General features: G+C 49.3%; 1 protein-coding gene across 3 annotated transcripts in view; it reads left to right on the forward strand.

Annotated features, from left to right (window-relative positions):
• The window catches only part of KCTD6 (potassium channel tetramerization domain containing 6), a 40494-nt gene that overhangs the window by 16639 nt on the left and 9252 nt on the right, over nucleotides 1–14603 (forward strand). Inside the window, exon 1 of one of the 3 annotated variants that reach the window (XM_087825060.1) lies at nucleotides 13567–13580. The exons of 1 other annotated variant lie outside the window; for it this stretch is intronic. The gene's annotated coding sequence lies outside the window, so the exon portion shown is untranslated. Of the gene's footprint in view, nucleotides 1–13566; nucleotides 13581–14338; nucleotides 14376–14603 lie in introns of those variants that run through there. One more of the 3 variants, XM_016205532.2, reaches the window with a different exon arrangement.

Raw genomic sequence — 14603 nt, forward strand, 5'->3', positions numbered from 1 at the left:
TAGGGCTGGATGGGAATGTCCTTTTGGCTTAAGCCCTAGGTCACATTCCTACTTCCAGGGAGCAGGCAGAGGGACTTGAGGCCTGTCTCACTTCCACAGGGGAAGTTGGGGCCCTGTTCCCCACTGTGACCTATATAACCGCAGAGGTCTCTGAGTAGTAACCAGCAGATGTTCACTATAGTGAATGAATAGACAAAGTCAGGTAAAGTGGGCTCCAGCCACAGTTCATCGACCGTCTAGGAATGTGACTTTGCCAAATTCCCCCAACTTCTCAGCCTGAGTTTATTCATACATGAAATGACTGAGTGGGTTTAGATGATGGCTACAGTCCCCATGAGCTCTAAGATTTCCTGAGAGTTCACTGCTGTCAGAGTCCTCCCATGTTTTGACCTTTCCAGGCTAGCATGCAGATAAGGAGTGCCATTTTTTGACAGGCTCTTGAAGACAGCCAAGACTTGGCCGTAGCAAAGGTTAATGTTCTGTGTCTCGAAGCTCCATGTCCCCAGGTTCTCCAGGCTCTCCGAATGTAAATGTTAAGGTGATGAAAAAGGTGAAATGGAGGCTCTGTCTCATTTGAGTCAGAGCTGCTCACCCTTGGTGGTGCAGCCCTGGAGGCGAAGGCCTCCTCTTTGGCCTGATGCTTCATAAACGTGGCCTTAAGCTGTCAGCACTGATCAAAAGAGATCTGGTAGTTCAGTTTGCTTCAGAGAAAGAACTGACATTCACAGCAGGGTTTGGGGGCTAATAATGAAACCTGAGCTGGCTTCTCACCCCCCAGAGGGGCAGAGAGTCAGATGTTTGCACAGAAGGCTGTGGTATCAAACCCACACAAGCCTCATGCCTTAACCGATTTAAACTGGAAAGGTGTCTCAACATAACAGTTTTCATTGCTAAACCCCAGCCGCAAACAAATCTCTGGATTTCCTGAGATCGGATGGGAAAGGCTGTGAATGGTCGTAGTTTTCTGCCAGGATTGTTCATCGGTTCCTCCTCTCCCTCATTTGCTTCATTGTCTGTGCCCAAGCCCAGACCAGAGGCCTCTGGACGATTGCCACCAGCATGCTCTTCTCCCTGTGACGGGCCTGGACGGGCAACTGTTGGTTTCTTCTCGTCTATTCTTGCTTGAATCTGTGAACCTTCAGCCACCCCAGTCTCCTAGGAACAAGCAACCTGGAGTTCTTGACGTAGCTGGTATGAATCTCAGCCCACGACTCAGGACAAAGAACTAAAGCTTTCTTTCCTAAAACCCCGCTCTGAGCGCAGGCTTCTGCCCTGTTAGGCTGGTTAGGTCCTCCCTGCGCCTGGGCACACACTCCCGCTCCTCAGCAACGCACACTGAGCGTCACACAGGTCTGGGGGTTGAAGCAAAACCAAGGTGGGAGAGGGGGTGATTCTGGCTCTGGTTGGCCGAGAGATCTGTTGGCCCTGCCCTGTGGCCCCCTTTACTCCAGGGTCCTCTGCTGCTTTCCTGTCATTATAGGGCCCCGGGAATTTTTCCGAGGTTGTCCCAGTAGCTGATTTCACCACCTTCAGGTTTCTAGACTCCAGACAGTATTCCCAAATCAGCTCCCTTCTTGAAGGGAGGAAGGGAGAAAGGGAAATACACGAACTGACAGTGTGGATTAACACCCTCCGACATAATCCAGGCTAGCAGCCAGCTCTCCCTTTCACTCCAGCTCTGTGTTTATGCATGGGAGATCATAAGCACCTACCTTTTCTAAAGGTATAATAAATGATAAAAAGTAATATTCTCTAATTCTATTGAGTATAATCTGAACCTGGAATTATCTGATTTAATCAGATAATTTTGAAGTAGGTACCATTATTATTTCCATTTTACAGATCAGAAAACAGGCTTGGTGAGATAAGAAACTTGCTCAAGGTCACACAGCAAGCAGTGGGAAAACCAGGATTTGAATCTTAGTCTTCCTGACACTAGAGTCCAAATCTTTATTTGTAAGCAGTGTTCAACTGCATTTTAGATGCTTTGAAAAAAAAAAACAGACCGGTAAGCTTAGAGTGGCCCTTAAAAATTCTCTTTTTATGGAGTTTGTACTATGGTCTGGCCTTTCCTTCAGTGGGACAATAAAACAGCACTCCAGCTGCCAGGCCCATATTAAGAGTTCAGTAAATATTTGTTGACTGATTGATTGTACATCTCACAAGCAATTTTGTATTTTCAAATACTTTTGTATCTGGTTCAGATGTGGCAGGAAAAGTGAGAGGTTGCTGGTGACTTGTCTTCCCTAAAAAAATAAGAAAAACCCTTCTAGTTCTACTTAAAAAAAGGGAAAAAAAGCCTACTGAGATCTCTTCAACTCTTCCTTTTGTTTTGCTTCCCAGTTCCCAGTCATACTGATTCAGGATGGGATGTCCTGCAGGATTTTGGCAAGACAGTCAGACCTGGCTTTTAAATCCTGACTCTGACACTTGCTGTTTGTGTGACCCGGGCTGTCCACATACCTCTCTGAGTCTCCACAAATATTCATAAAATGAGAGGAACAATAAGACCTACCGCAGGGATATTGTACATAGTAGGCACTCAATGTCTATTTCTGATCTGTTAATTAAATCAGTCACATCAGAGTATTCTATTAGTTTGAACTTTAAACTTAAGGTCCTTCTGAAAACTCTTTAAGTAAAGGATGCCATCCCTTTGGATGGATTTCAGAATTCATATTTACCCATGCAACTTAAGGATGATGTATCCATATATAGCATGTTTTCAGTTGCAAGGAAGAGAAAATGCTGACCCAAACTGTCATAAATAAGAAAATACATTGATTCACTGGTGGTGTAAGGACCCAGGTTTTCCAGCTCTTTCTCAGCCTCCTCTAGAGGAGGTTATATCTATTCATGGTCACAGGTTACCTGGAGCAGCAGGTAAATGCATCATGTCTAGACCCAGCAATATCCAGAGGTAGAACAGGGGACTTTTAATCCAATGTCCTCTTCTTAGGAGCCAGGAAACTTTTCCCAGAAACCTATCAGATATATCCTCACATTTCAATGGGCAGAACTGGGTTGCATGCTAGAGTCTAATGGGACCACTTAGATGGAATTAAACCAGTTAGGATTTATCTCTGAGCTAAGGATGAGATGACCATTTCCTAAGTCACATTGGGGAGGATGGCTCCTTGAATGAATCCAGCTTCCATTAGCCAAGAAAAATGGGCAGGATTGTTTTGATCACCCCCTATTCAAGCGTTAGTGAGGGACGGAACCCCATCCCAGGGTTATGGGGATGACCAAACACAGGACATCTGACACTGGACAGGTGAGATCCACAGTGGTAGTTTATTAGTCACCTATACTCACTGCCTGCGGGAGAAATAAACCACAAACCACACACAGCCACATGGGAGTCCTACTCGAGAACAGAGCGTTTGTGGCATCAAGAGGGTGAGGTGCCCTTTAGTTCCTGCAGGAGGATGTGATTGGCTTGTTGGAGTAATTCCATGGGCTGGCAGGAACAAGCCCACTTGTCGGGGATAAGCAGGAACTGTGCCTGGCCCCTGCGGCAAGAAGGGTTGTTCAGCTAGGGGACTTTGTTCACGGGAGCAGAATGGGAGGGGGACTTATGGTTAGGCTCTTTGAAGAAATCTGATTTCATCAGATGTCAAAACAGCCCATGATACTGAACTTTAATTTTAGGTCTTACACCACAGGGATGGATGTGGGATATATACATACAACAGATGACCATCCATCTGAGCAGCTATCCCTTCCTGCCTTCCATCATCCATCCATCCATCCATTCATCATCCATCCATCCATCATCCATCCATCCATCCATCATCCATCCATCCATCATCCATCCATCCATCCATCCATCCATCCATCCATCCATCCATCATCCATCCACCCATCCTCTATACCTTCCACAGAGGAGTGAAGCAGCTTAAACATTCTCACTACATCTCTGGTGCTTCTCAAGGTGTCCCACTCATAGTTGAGTAGTCAACGTTTAGATCAGCCCTTCTAATCCTGTCACCAGCTCTTCACCCTTCTCAACTCTGTACTAGTTAGTAGGGTCAGCTCATTGACCTTGGAACATCTTATTTTCTGTTCTGCTTCTACTGTTGCTAGAACAGACCTCACCTCTTCTCTGCCTAAATTCCACCTTCCCTTGAGTCACATTCCTCATCATCCAATCATACCTTCTCTCCCTTCCTTGAATTTTGGTTCTTCTCGTTAGCCCAGAACCTTTGTGGCAACTGCTGCATGCAAGCACATAAATAACCACATAATCCTGCACATCACTGGGGTTAAGTCATCAGATTCCTTTAAAATGGAATTCCTTTTTATATTTAAGATGTAAATACAAAAGGCAGCTTGACTAGACTCTCTCAATGAACATTTATCTAGCATCTAGACATAGAAGGTACTTAATAAAAAAGTGTTGAAATGGTCAATAAAACACCTGAAGGGCCTTAAAATTCTGAATATTATTTTTTAAAGGCTACTTATGGATTGATATGCAGAGAATTTCAGGGTTCACAGAAATAATTTCTCTTTCTTAATCAGGGCATTATTTTACTGGCTTTAATCATTTGTATTCACCTTTACAATTTTCATGTTATCTGTGTACTATCTGTGTTATTACTAATATGTTTTGTCAATTGATTAGTTTTTAAACCTACTCGAGATTTAAGCAATAGTATCTGTGATATCAGGGACTTGATGTGCTAGTTATTTTCATGAATCTTAGAAAAAATACAAAATTAAGATATCAAATAAATGTCTACAAGCCATCTAAAATTATTTTATGTGCCACTCTTGGGAAACTCTAATCTGGCCATATTCATATCTACATATTTTATGATTAAAAGTCTACTATTGTATGTTTACTCTTCTATGGTTTTTTTGTATGCTGAAAATATGAACTTTTAGTAAAGGCAAAACTCTAGAGACAGAAAGCAGATCCGTGGTAGGCTGGGTCTAGGCATGAAAGCAGGGGTTGACCTTGGGCACTAGGGAACTTTTTGGAGGCTGGAAGCGTTCTAAAACTGGATGGCAGCGATGGTTGAATAACTGTATGAACTTAGAGAAATTCATCAAACTGTACATTTAAAATGGTATATTTTATGGTTGTAAATTACATCTCAAAGAAAGAGGAGAAGAAAAGAAAAGAGACCATCACCCAGGAGGGGACCTGAGGGGCTTCTGCAGGCCCTTGGGTCAGGCTTTTTTGATCTGGGTGTTGGTTATACAGGTATGTTCACTCTGTGAAAATTCATCAAGCCGTCCGTTTATGCTTTGTGCACACTTCTTATACCCCAGTAACAAAATTTACAGGAAGAAAAAACAGCCTTTGGGGACACCATTTCTTCCCAAGTAATAAAAATTTATTACATTCCCGTTTATTATTTTGTATAATTATATCACCCTGCCAACTTAGTTTCACGAAGTTAGGGGTTTAGGTTTCGTGCGCCAGTGCAGAAAGGGTTATGAGAAGATATATTTAGCTAATCACACAAGTGCTGTAAGAGTGTCAGTGGACCCCATTGTCCCTAGTTATTCATAGCAATTATCATCTCGGACAATATTCAACTTGCAACCAAATAAATGGATGTCTTAAGAGGATTTGGTGGAACAATCATATCATCAGCCTCAAATAGTCCCGTCTCTCTCAGCCTGGTCCTCCTGCTGTCTGCCAGAGTTCCAATTCTATATTTATCTTTTGAATCAGCAGTATAGCAATTAGTTATTACAATAAGAGCTACCAATTTATTGTGTGCCGTCTTCATGCCAGGCACTGCATTATCAGTTTTTCATACTTTAATTGTCTCCTTTCATTGTCACAACAACCCTGCCAAGGAGTTGTTTTATTCCATTTTACAGCTGAGGAAACTGAGGCAGGGGGCAGCTGAGTGGGTTCAAACCTCCATTGCTGGTGAGTGACAGAGCCAGAGAGCGAGCTGGAGGGCAACCCATTGTGCTTTGCTGTGTCTCAGGACCTGGAAATAAGTGACATGTGTAACAGAATTCTGAATCCTGAATCGCGGCTCTTCACGAGGTTACTATAGTTACTTCTCTACATGAGACTCTCCTTTTTCTCGCTGGGATAACAATGGATCGACTGTTAACCGCTGAGGTGTTGAGCCCCCACCATCATCACAAAACCCAAGGGACATTATAATAGGTTTAAAATAACTTTCCTGTCTTTTAATCATACCTTTTATTTCAGAAGCTCCTGGAACGTTAACTGATCTCATACTATGGCAGCTTTACAAATATTGTTATTTGCACCTTGTGTAAAACATCGGAGCTCACTAAAGGTAATACAACCGTATTTCAGAGTTCCACAAACTCCTTGACAAAAGTCATGCAATTGGGTGGTGGGGTGGTGCATGGGTGCTCCCTCATCCAGGAAAATGTGTGGAAAGAGTGGCCTTGAACCTGAAGATACCCATCCTAGGAAGGACAGGACTGAAGGGTGGGAGCTCTGTGTTCTTTGCAGGTGAATTTGGCTCTTGCTAAACCAGCAAACACATGCAGATGAAGCAGTTTGGATTAGGAATGGGGCAGAACACAAGCAGTAAAGCACGTTATTGCCAAGCATTTAGAGCACTGAGCTGTCAGGGAGGATGAGAGCTCGGGATCTGGAGCTGTCTTGCCTCCTGCATGCCAGTTGGCCATGCTATGGCCTGGCAGCTTTGTTCCCTCTTGACATATAAGGATTCTCAAGGCCTGTGACTTCTCAGATGTGGCACACTGAGACACTCATGGGACTAAAGACAGAAGCCAGAGCTGCTGATTCCTGGCCAGATCCATTCTCTCTAATTACAGAGTCATAATGGTGAGGGAGATGATGACATCCAAGGACGACCACAGGGCCTCTCTCACAACACTGGTGAGAACCAGATTCCTCCCCCCTGGTTCTGTAACTCCCAACACAGTTCTGGAAGCTGATTAAAGAGAAGATCAGAAATAATAGGTAATTAGAAACCTTATAAAAAGGAAAAATGCTCTCGTCAAACTCCCCAAAGCGTCTCCATGGCTGGAAGTGGGGGAGGCACTGGAAACTGCCGGCTGCAAGGGTCGCTTGTGCCAGAGGCTGGGGCAAGTGTGCAGAGGGACTGGGGCTGGTCCCCAGGGGTGGGGAGCGGGGGGGGGGCCGGGGGGGGAATGGTTAGAAATGTATTTCCCAGGCAGGGCAGCCAGTGAGTAAAAGGCTAAGAAACCCCTTTTATCAGACTTAAGAGAACCTCTGCTTGGTGAAACCAATGACACAAGAACCAAAGATAACTAAGGGGGAGAAAGGGAGAAGCGTGCGCGCGTGTGTACACACACACCCACACACACACCCCGAGACAGAACCTACCACCAAGAGAGGCAGAGGAAGTGGGTTTCCAGTTCCTTGGCTGTTCAGAATACTCCAGGAGGAGTAGTTAGAAGAAGCTCAGCAAAGTCTTGGGTCCAGATAACCCACGCAGTTAGCAGCTTTAGAGTCCCTTACCTTCTGGGGTCCCTGGGGGTCACCCCTGACTTGGGAGGGGTTGTGGGAGGTAACTGGATGACCACAGGTGGGCCAAGTGTAGGCTCAGCCCCTAGGGCACCTCTGGGATCCTCACAGCGTCCAGCGCATGGCTGAGGCTTACAGTTCCTCCCTGCTCCCCACAGGGCCTCCCATTTGAATGCTCAAAAGGCTGTTTTGGAAAAACCCCTAAAGGGACACAGACTGCTTCTTTCTGCATTCCTGCTCCACCAATCATAAGACTCCTGAGGCTGGGTGTGGGGGGGAGGCGAGGGGGAGCTCTAAGTGACAGAGACAAGGCAGGGGCAGAGGTGGGGTAGGAAGGGGAGCCCTCAACTGCAGGTAATCAGCCAAGAGATTCATCCCATTTTCTGGGCCGAGTTTCATTTGCTAGCTCCCTTCCCCATCTTGTTTACTTTTTTCTCTTTGGTGCTCTTTCATTTCTCTCCTCAGTCAACCTTATTACCATTTCCTGTGTGGCCAGGGTTGTCCCAGGTGAGAAGAGACACTCTGGATGAAGACTGAGACAGTTTCCTCTGGCAAGGAGATCACATTCCAGTTAGTAACAGACAATTTCAAAACACAGTGAGCGTCCGTGCAGAGTAGGGGCAAGCAGGGGAGTGGCTGGGAGCCTGGGGATTTGGATGAGCAGACGAGGGGCTATGGGTAGAGGCCAGGGAAGTCACCTAGAGGGGGCATAACCGGTGCTGGTTCCTACTAGGGTTGCCAGATAAAATACAGGACGCTTGTATTTAATGCAGTATTTGTGACATACTTACATTAAAAAAATTATTTGTTGTTTACCTGAAATTCAAATTTAACTGAGTGTCCTGTATTTTTATTTGCTCAATCTAGTAACCCTAGTTGTTGTTCTTCTTCTTTTTAAATATATCTTTATTGATTTCAGAGAGGGGAAGGGAAAAGGGGGGAAATAGAAACATCAATGATGAGAGAGTTGTCATTGATGGGCTGCCTCCTGCACGCCCCCAACTGAGGAATCAAGCCCGCAACCCAGGCATGCACTAGGGATAGAGCCCACAGCCCGGGCATGTGCCCTGGCCAGGAATCGAACCACGGATCTCCTGGATCCTAGGTCGATGGTCAACCGCTGAGCCACGCCTGGCAAGGCTAGTTAGTAAACCTAGTTCTTGATGAATATACAGAATTAGCTGAGTAAATTGGGGGTCGGGAGGGAAGGGCATCCCTGCAGAAGGAACAGCAATGTGCAAAGACCTGGAGGTGAGGGATCCCATGCTTCATTTAAGGAACTAAACATTGTCCAATGGCTGGAGTATGGAGTGCAAGGGGGAAGGGAGGGAGTGGAGAGAACGCAGCCAACCTGTCGCATAGTTGTTGAGTAAGTGCTAAGTGCTAGGCTCACTGTGAAGTTCTAGGGTGCTGTTGTGGGCCAGACAGACACAGCTTCTGCTCTCAGAGAGCTCACAGTTCAGTTGAGCAGTGAGGTGGAGAGAGAACGACAGGCACTGTGGAAGTTATAGCTGGGGGACATCAGCCTGGCTGGGAGGTCAGGAAAGGCCTCTCTGAGTAGGTGACAATATGCTGAAGGACAGGGAGACAGGCATGCCAAGAGCTAGGAGAAGAGTGTTCTAGGCAAAGGGAATAGCATAGCAGAGGCCCTGAAGTGAAAAAAATTTGCAGTAGGTCCCACATACCAAAATGTGACCAGAGGGGCTGGGGACCCCAGAGGAGGAGGCTGGACGAGCGGGGCAGGGTTCAGATCACACCAGAGGGAATCTGGGCTGGATCCTAAAGGCAATAAGAGCCTTGGAAGGAGTTGAAAGCAGACAGAGTGACACACTAGCTTTGTGTTCTTAAAGGTGACTCATGCTGGAGAGAGGAAGATGGATGGGCAGTGTGGGGGCAGAGAGAATGAGGGAGACCAGGGAGGGGCTACTGCAGACGTCCTGGGTGGACAAGTGGGTGGCTTGGCCCAGTGCGATGGTGGCGGAGATGGAGGGAGAAGGAGAGGCGAACCCAGGCTGTGCTGAGGAGGAAGACTTGGCAGGACTGGGCTATCTGGCACTGGGAAGTGAGGGGTGGGAGGAGCAGTCATGACTCAAAGCATCTGGGCTGGACAGATGGGAGGATGGTGGCACCATTTGCTGAGCTGAGCTGGGGACCCTGGAGGTTTGGGGGTGGTGAGGTGAGAGGGTTCAGGTTTGCACATGTTGAAAGTGAGGTGGCTGGTGGTGGACCATGGGAGGGTGGACTGTGAAGGCAGGGAAAATGCAGGGAGCTGGGCAGAGCTGTAGTCAAAGCTCTGTTCTCACACTTGGCTGTGGCCTTGAGCAATGACTTCACCTCTCCTCACCTGTTTTTTTTATCTGTACCTGGGATAATGTGGGTAATCTGCATTCATAGTTGTTTTGAGGGTGTGATGGGCAACCTCCAAGATAACCCCAATGATTCTCACCTCCTGGTATTCACGTCCTTGTGTGGTGACCCCCACACTATAATAGGGCTGGTCTGTGAGACCACAAGACTGCTTGTATGTCCCTTTCAACGCTGGGTTAGAAAAGACCTTGTGGCTTTTTGTTCTCAGTTAAACCACTTGCTTTGGGGGATGCCAACTGCCATGTTGTCAGGAGAGGCTCATGTGAAGAGGAGCTAACTACTGCCCCTGCTAAACACTCCATGAGTGAGCTTAGATGCCAGTCCTCCAGCCCCAGCCAAGCCTTCAGATGACACCTAGACTGCAAGATCTGCCACCTACCTAATCCACTTCCAAATTCTTTTTTTATCTTTATTGATTTCAGAGAGAGGAAGGGAGAGGGAGACAGAGAGATAGAAACGTCAATGATGAGAGAGTCATTGATCGGCTGCAGCCCACAACCCGGGCATGTGCCCTGACTGGGAATTGAACCCCAATCTCCTGGATCCTAGGTTGATGCTCAACCGCTGAGCCACACCCGGCTGGTCCACTTCCAAATTCTTGACTCACAGAAACTGTGAGATAAGAAATGTTTGTTGTTTTAAGCCCTTAAGTTTTGGGATAATTTATTATGTGGCAATAGACAACTGACCCAGAAGGTAAAAGCACTTAGCTCAGTCCCTGGCACATAGTTGGTGCTGTAGACTATGCAGCATCTGGAGGTTTGGAGTTGAGGAGAGAGGCCTGGGCTGGAGGTATGGGTTTGGGAACCTTTTGGCTCAGGGACAATAATGGAATCCGTGGAAGTGGCTGAGTCAGTCCACAGAGAGGAGGAGACAAAGAGGAGATGATGGCCTTGGCCAGAAGCCTGGGCATGAGGGGTGGGTAAAGCCAGAGGAGGAGCATCTCCATGAGTCTGAGAGGAGGCACTGCAGAGGAAGGAGGGAAACTAGAACAGAGCCCCAAAGAGGCTGTCTTTCAGAGGGTGTGGTCAACATATCCCCCAGGGAGGCCTGAGAGAGGGAGAGCTGAGGAGGTTCTTTTGGATCCAGCAACAAGATTCCTGGTGGCCCCATAAGAGCTGTTTAGGTGGAGAGGTGGGCCCTGATACCAGAGTGAATGTTGTGCATTGGGGTGTCAGTATAAATGCTTTCCAGGCCAAGTTCTAAACCAAGATGGTTTATAGGAGAAACCTATAGGAAACTCAAACTACAGAAAACCTCAGTGCTACAGAAGCTGCTCTAGTGAATAGACAGCCATTCCTTAATTTCTTTTATGAGGCTTAGTAACTTTGATAGCAAAACCAGACAAGGAGAGAGTAAGAGAGGAAAATAGTAAACATGCTGCATTCATAAACATCGACACAAAAACCCCAAGTAAAATGTTAGCCAATAGCATCCAGCACTATCTTGAAAAAAATAATACATCTCAAAGGAATGCATGGACAGTTTAATGTAATAAAATCTATGATTGTAATACATTACATCAGGGTGAAAAATCCCACATTTGATACATTTCAATACCCATTCATAACACAGCAGAATAGTGCTTCCTTACCCCAATAAAGGGTATCTATCAAAATCTACAATAAACATCATATTCAAGGGTGATGTGTTAGAAACTGTCAAGAACAAGATAGAAATGTCCACTATCATTACTGCAATTCAACATTGTGCTGGAGATTTTAGTCAGTGCAGTAAAACGAAGAGGAAATAAAAAAGGCAAAAGATACTAAACTATCGTTACTTGAAAACTATGATTATTTACACAGAAAATTCAAGAGAGCCTATAAACTTAGAACTAAGAAAGCATCCCAGTTTGCAAAATACAAGATTATTATATAAAAAACCAACCACATTTCAATAACCATCAATCCATACATTATAAAATATAAACTTGAAAATATAATTTATAATAGCAATAAAAACTTACAAAGAGATATGTAAGAACAGTTTTGTGAAAACCACTGATGAAGTTAATTCCTCTTAGTTTTTAGTTGGGGAAATAGAAACTCTGAGAGGGGAAATGACTCTTCCAAGGCACAGGTCTGGGTTTCTGAGTGGCACCAAATCCTAGAGATCTGAGTGTTGGATAATTTTGGTACTGTCTTTCTTTTGTTAAAACAAAACAAAACACCCCCTCCCCAACTCTGATTTTAAATATATGTTTCTGATTATAAATTCAATATAGATTCTAGAAAATATAAAAAATTCAGAAGAACATTAAGAAGTAATGTCACTAACGTTCACATCCTTCTACCTAGAGAACAATTAGCAACGATTTGCTCCATTTCCTTCAAAATATTTGTCTATATTTTAAAAAATAAAATTAGGATTGTATCATGTGCGGTATACCATTTTGTGCACCGCTTACTTTCTCACACACGTTCCTATAAACTCACCTAGTCGTTTTGAATATGATAATATAGCACTCAGTTATGCTGATGAAGCATGTGTCACTTATTTAACCTACCAATGTGAGTTTTAAGAGAAAAACCAAGTATCAGAAATGACTGTAATCATTTGATAAAAGTTAAATCTCAGAGCCAGTTCACGCACATGCAGACACGAAACACAGGTGAGTCTCTAAGGCCAGTGGTTAACCTGGTGGAGAAGGGGAAATGGCAAAATCAACATATATATCCTGTCCCACCAGGAAGGGGACAGAGGTCTGGTTTGCGGGAGCAAATGGGACTTTGCAGGAGTCTATTCTTGGAGACCAATTAGGTCTGAAGCTTTTACGTAACTCTCCACCCTCTGCAGCCTGGCTTCCTTCCTGGTGAAGCGAGGACAGCATGGGTGCCAGGCTGAGCGAGACCAGCTCCGGTAGGCCTCAGTGCCTTTGCACCGTCGCTGTCCTCTGCCGGCCGGCTCCGCCCTTCTCCCCCTCTGGCCGCGCACGCTGCCCCTCCAGGCCTGGCTGCCCTGCCCGACCCTGCCCACCGGCTGGACAGGCGACCTGACTCGAGTCGCTCCCCCCACGGGGGGCGAGGCCAGGAGGTCCTCGCCACAAGCCCGCATCCAAGTCTTTCTTGGCCGTCGCATCCGGAGCGGAGGTCCCCTCCCGTCGCTCTCCGTCTAACCCCTTTCACTATGCGCTCCCCAGCACAGCGTGCCTTGCCCTGATTTTGTCTCCCCGGGTCTCGTCTGTTTTCGCCTCTATTTAGGGCCCCGTCCGTCTTGGTGGCCGCTGTGCCCGCTAGACCTGGCACACGGTCGGGAGCCCCTACCTGCTCGTGAGGAGGCAAGAACAGCTGGGGGGACCCTAGGACCGAGGACGCGCGCGGCGAGGACCGCGGGAGGACCCGGCGGATCCCACAGCGCAGGCGGAGGCAGGACGCGGGGGCCGGTCCTGGGCGGGGCCTCGGGTGTCGGGGCGGGGCCTCGGGGGCGGGGCTGGGACCTGGCGCCGCGGCGGGGCTCGCGGGACCGTGCGGCCTGGCCGAGCCCGGGGAGCGCCTCCGGCCCGGCCCTCCGGCCTCCAGCGCCGCCGCTAGGGGGCGCCCGCGCTCGTGGCGCCGGGGCTCTGCTGGGAGGCTCCTCCCGCGCCGGGCGGCTGGAGCCGCAACTCCGGGCGCGGGCTCAGTCGTCCCCTTGGCCGCTGCCGCCTCCGGGCGCGGGCTCGCTCGTCCTCGCGCTCGCGCCCTCCGGCCGCCGGTGTCTCCCGGCCCGGCCCGGCCCGGCCCGGCCGCCGCCGCCGCCGCCTTCAGTGAGTGGGGGCGGGCCCGGGGGTTGGGGCTCGGGGCGCGGGGGGGGCCGGGCACCAGGAGAAGCCCGCACGCAGCGGCCGGGCGAGCGCGGCTGAGGGGAATCGGGCGGTGGCGGGGCCGCGCGAGGGGACCGCGGGGAGCCCGGGCGGCGCGCTCCGGGGCTGGCACGGGCCCGCGGCGGGCTGCCCGCGGCCGAGCGGCCGGGCTTGAGCCGGGGTTCCGGGGCCCGCCCGGCCGGACGCGCGGGTGCGGCGGACCCGGGTTCGGGCTCCGGTGCGCGCCCCCGCCCGGGCCCGCAGCATCTCCTGCCCCACGCCGGGGCCGGGGCCGGGGCCGGGGCCGGGGCCGGGGCCGGGGCCGGGGCCGGGGCGGGGCCCGGGACAGGGGCGGGGTGGGGGGACTTCGTCTGCGGGGCCACCGCGAGGCACCGCCCGGCCGGGGGCCCCTCGGTTGTGCTCGAAAATGGTTGTTTTAGGGGGTGGCCCCACTAGCCCCCGTTTGCCCTAATTCAAAGCCCGCGGTAGGGCTTCTGAGCCCGGCCTCAGGGCAGTTCCTGCCCCAGAGGCGCCGGCCGCCGCCGAGCCTTTCGCGCTGGGATGTGAGTCAGGCCGCTCGGCGCGCGTCGGGGTGATGCGTGGCCGTGGCCGTGGCCGTGGCGCGACCCCGCCGCACCTGCTGGGCTGGCGGCCGTGGCGGCGGTCGGGTGGGACTGGAGAAATGACACAGACCCTGTTAGGGTATTCCGCCGAAGTGCCCAAGTTTCTGCTCAAGTATAGCAGCTCCAGGGCAAGTTGGTAAGTCCAACTTCAGGGCGCCGTGGTCGATGAGGTGTGGGTGCAGAGTGACGCGGGGTGCCCCTGGTTTGGCTCAGAATGTTCGGGGGGGCAGCCCGCTTGTGTCTTACCTTCCCCCCTGGTCATGTTCCTCGTCTCGCTGTGACCGCAGCCCAGGTACGCGATTGATTCCAGGACGGGAGAGGAGCTGGGCGTCAGCGCTGAGCAGGGGCCTGATGCTTTCCAGCG

Source organism: Miniopterus natalensis, chromosome 15 (genome assembly GCF_054644295.1).
Source record: "Miniopterus natalensis isolate mMinNat1 chromosome 15, mMinNat1.hap1, whole genome shotgun sequence".
Lineage (NCBI taxonomy): Eukaryota > Metazoa > Chordata > Mammalia > Chiroptera > Miniopteridae > Miniopterus > Miniopterus natalensis.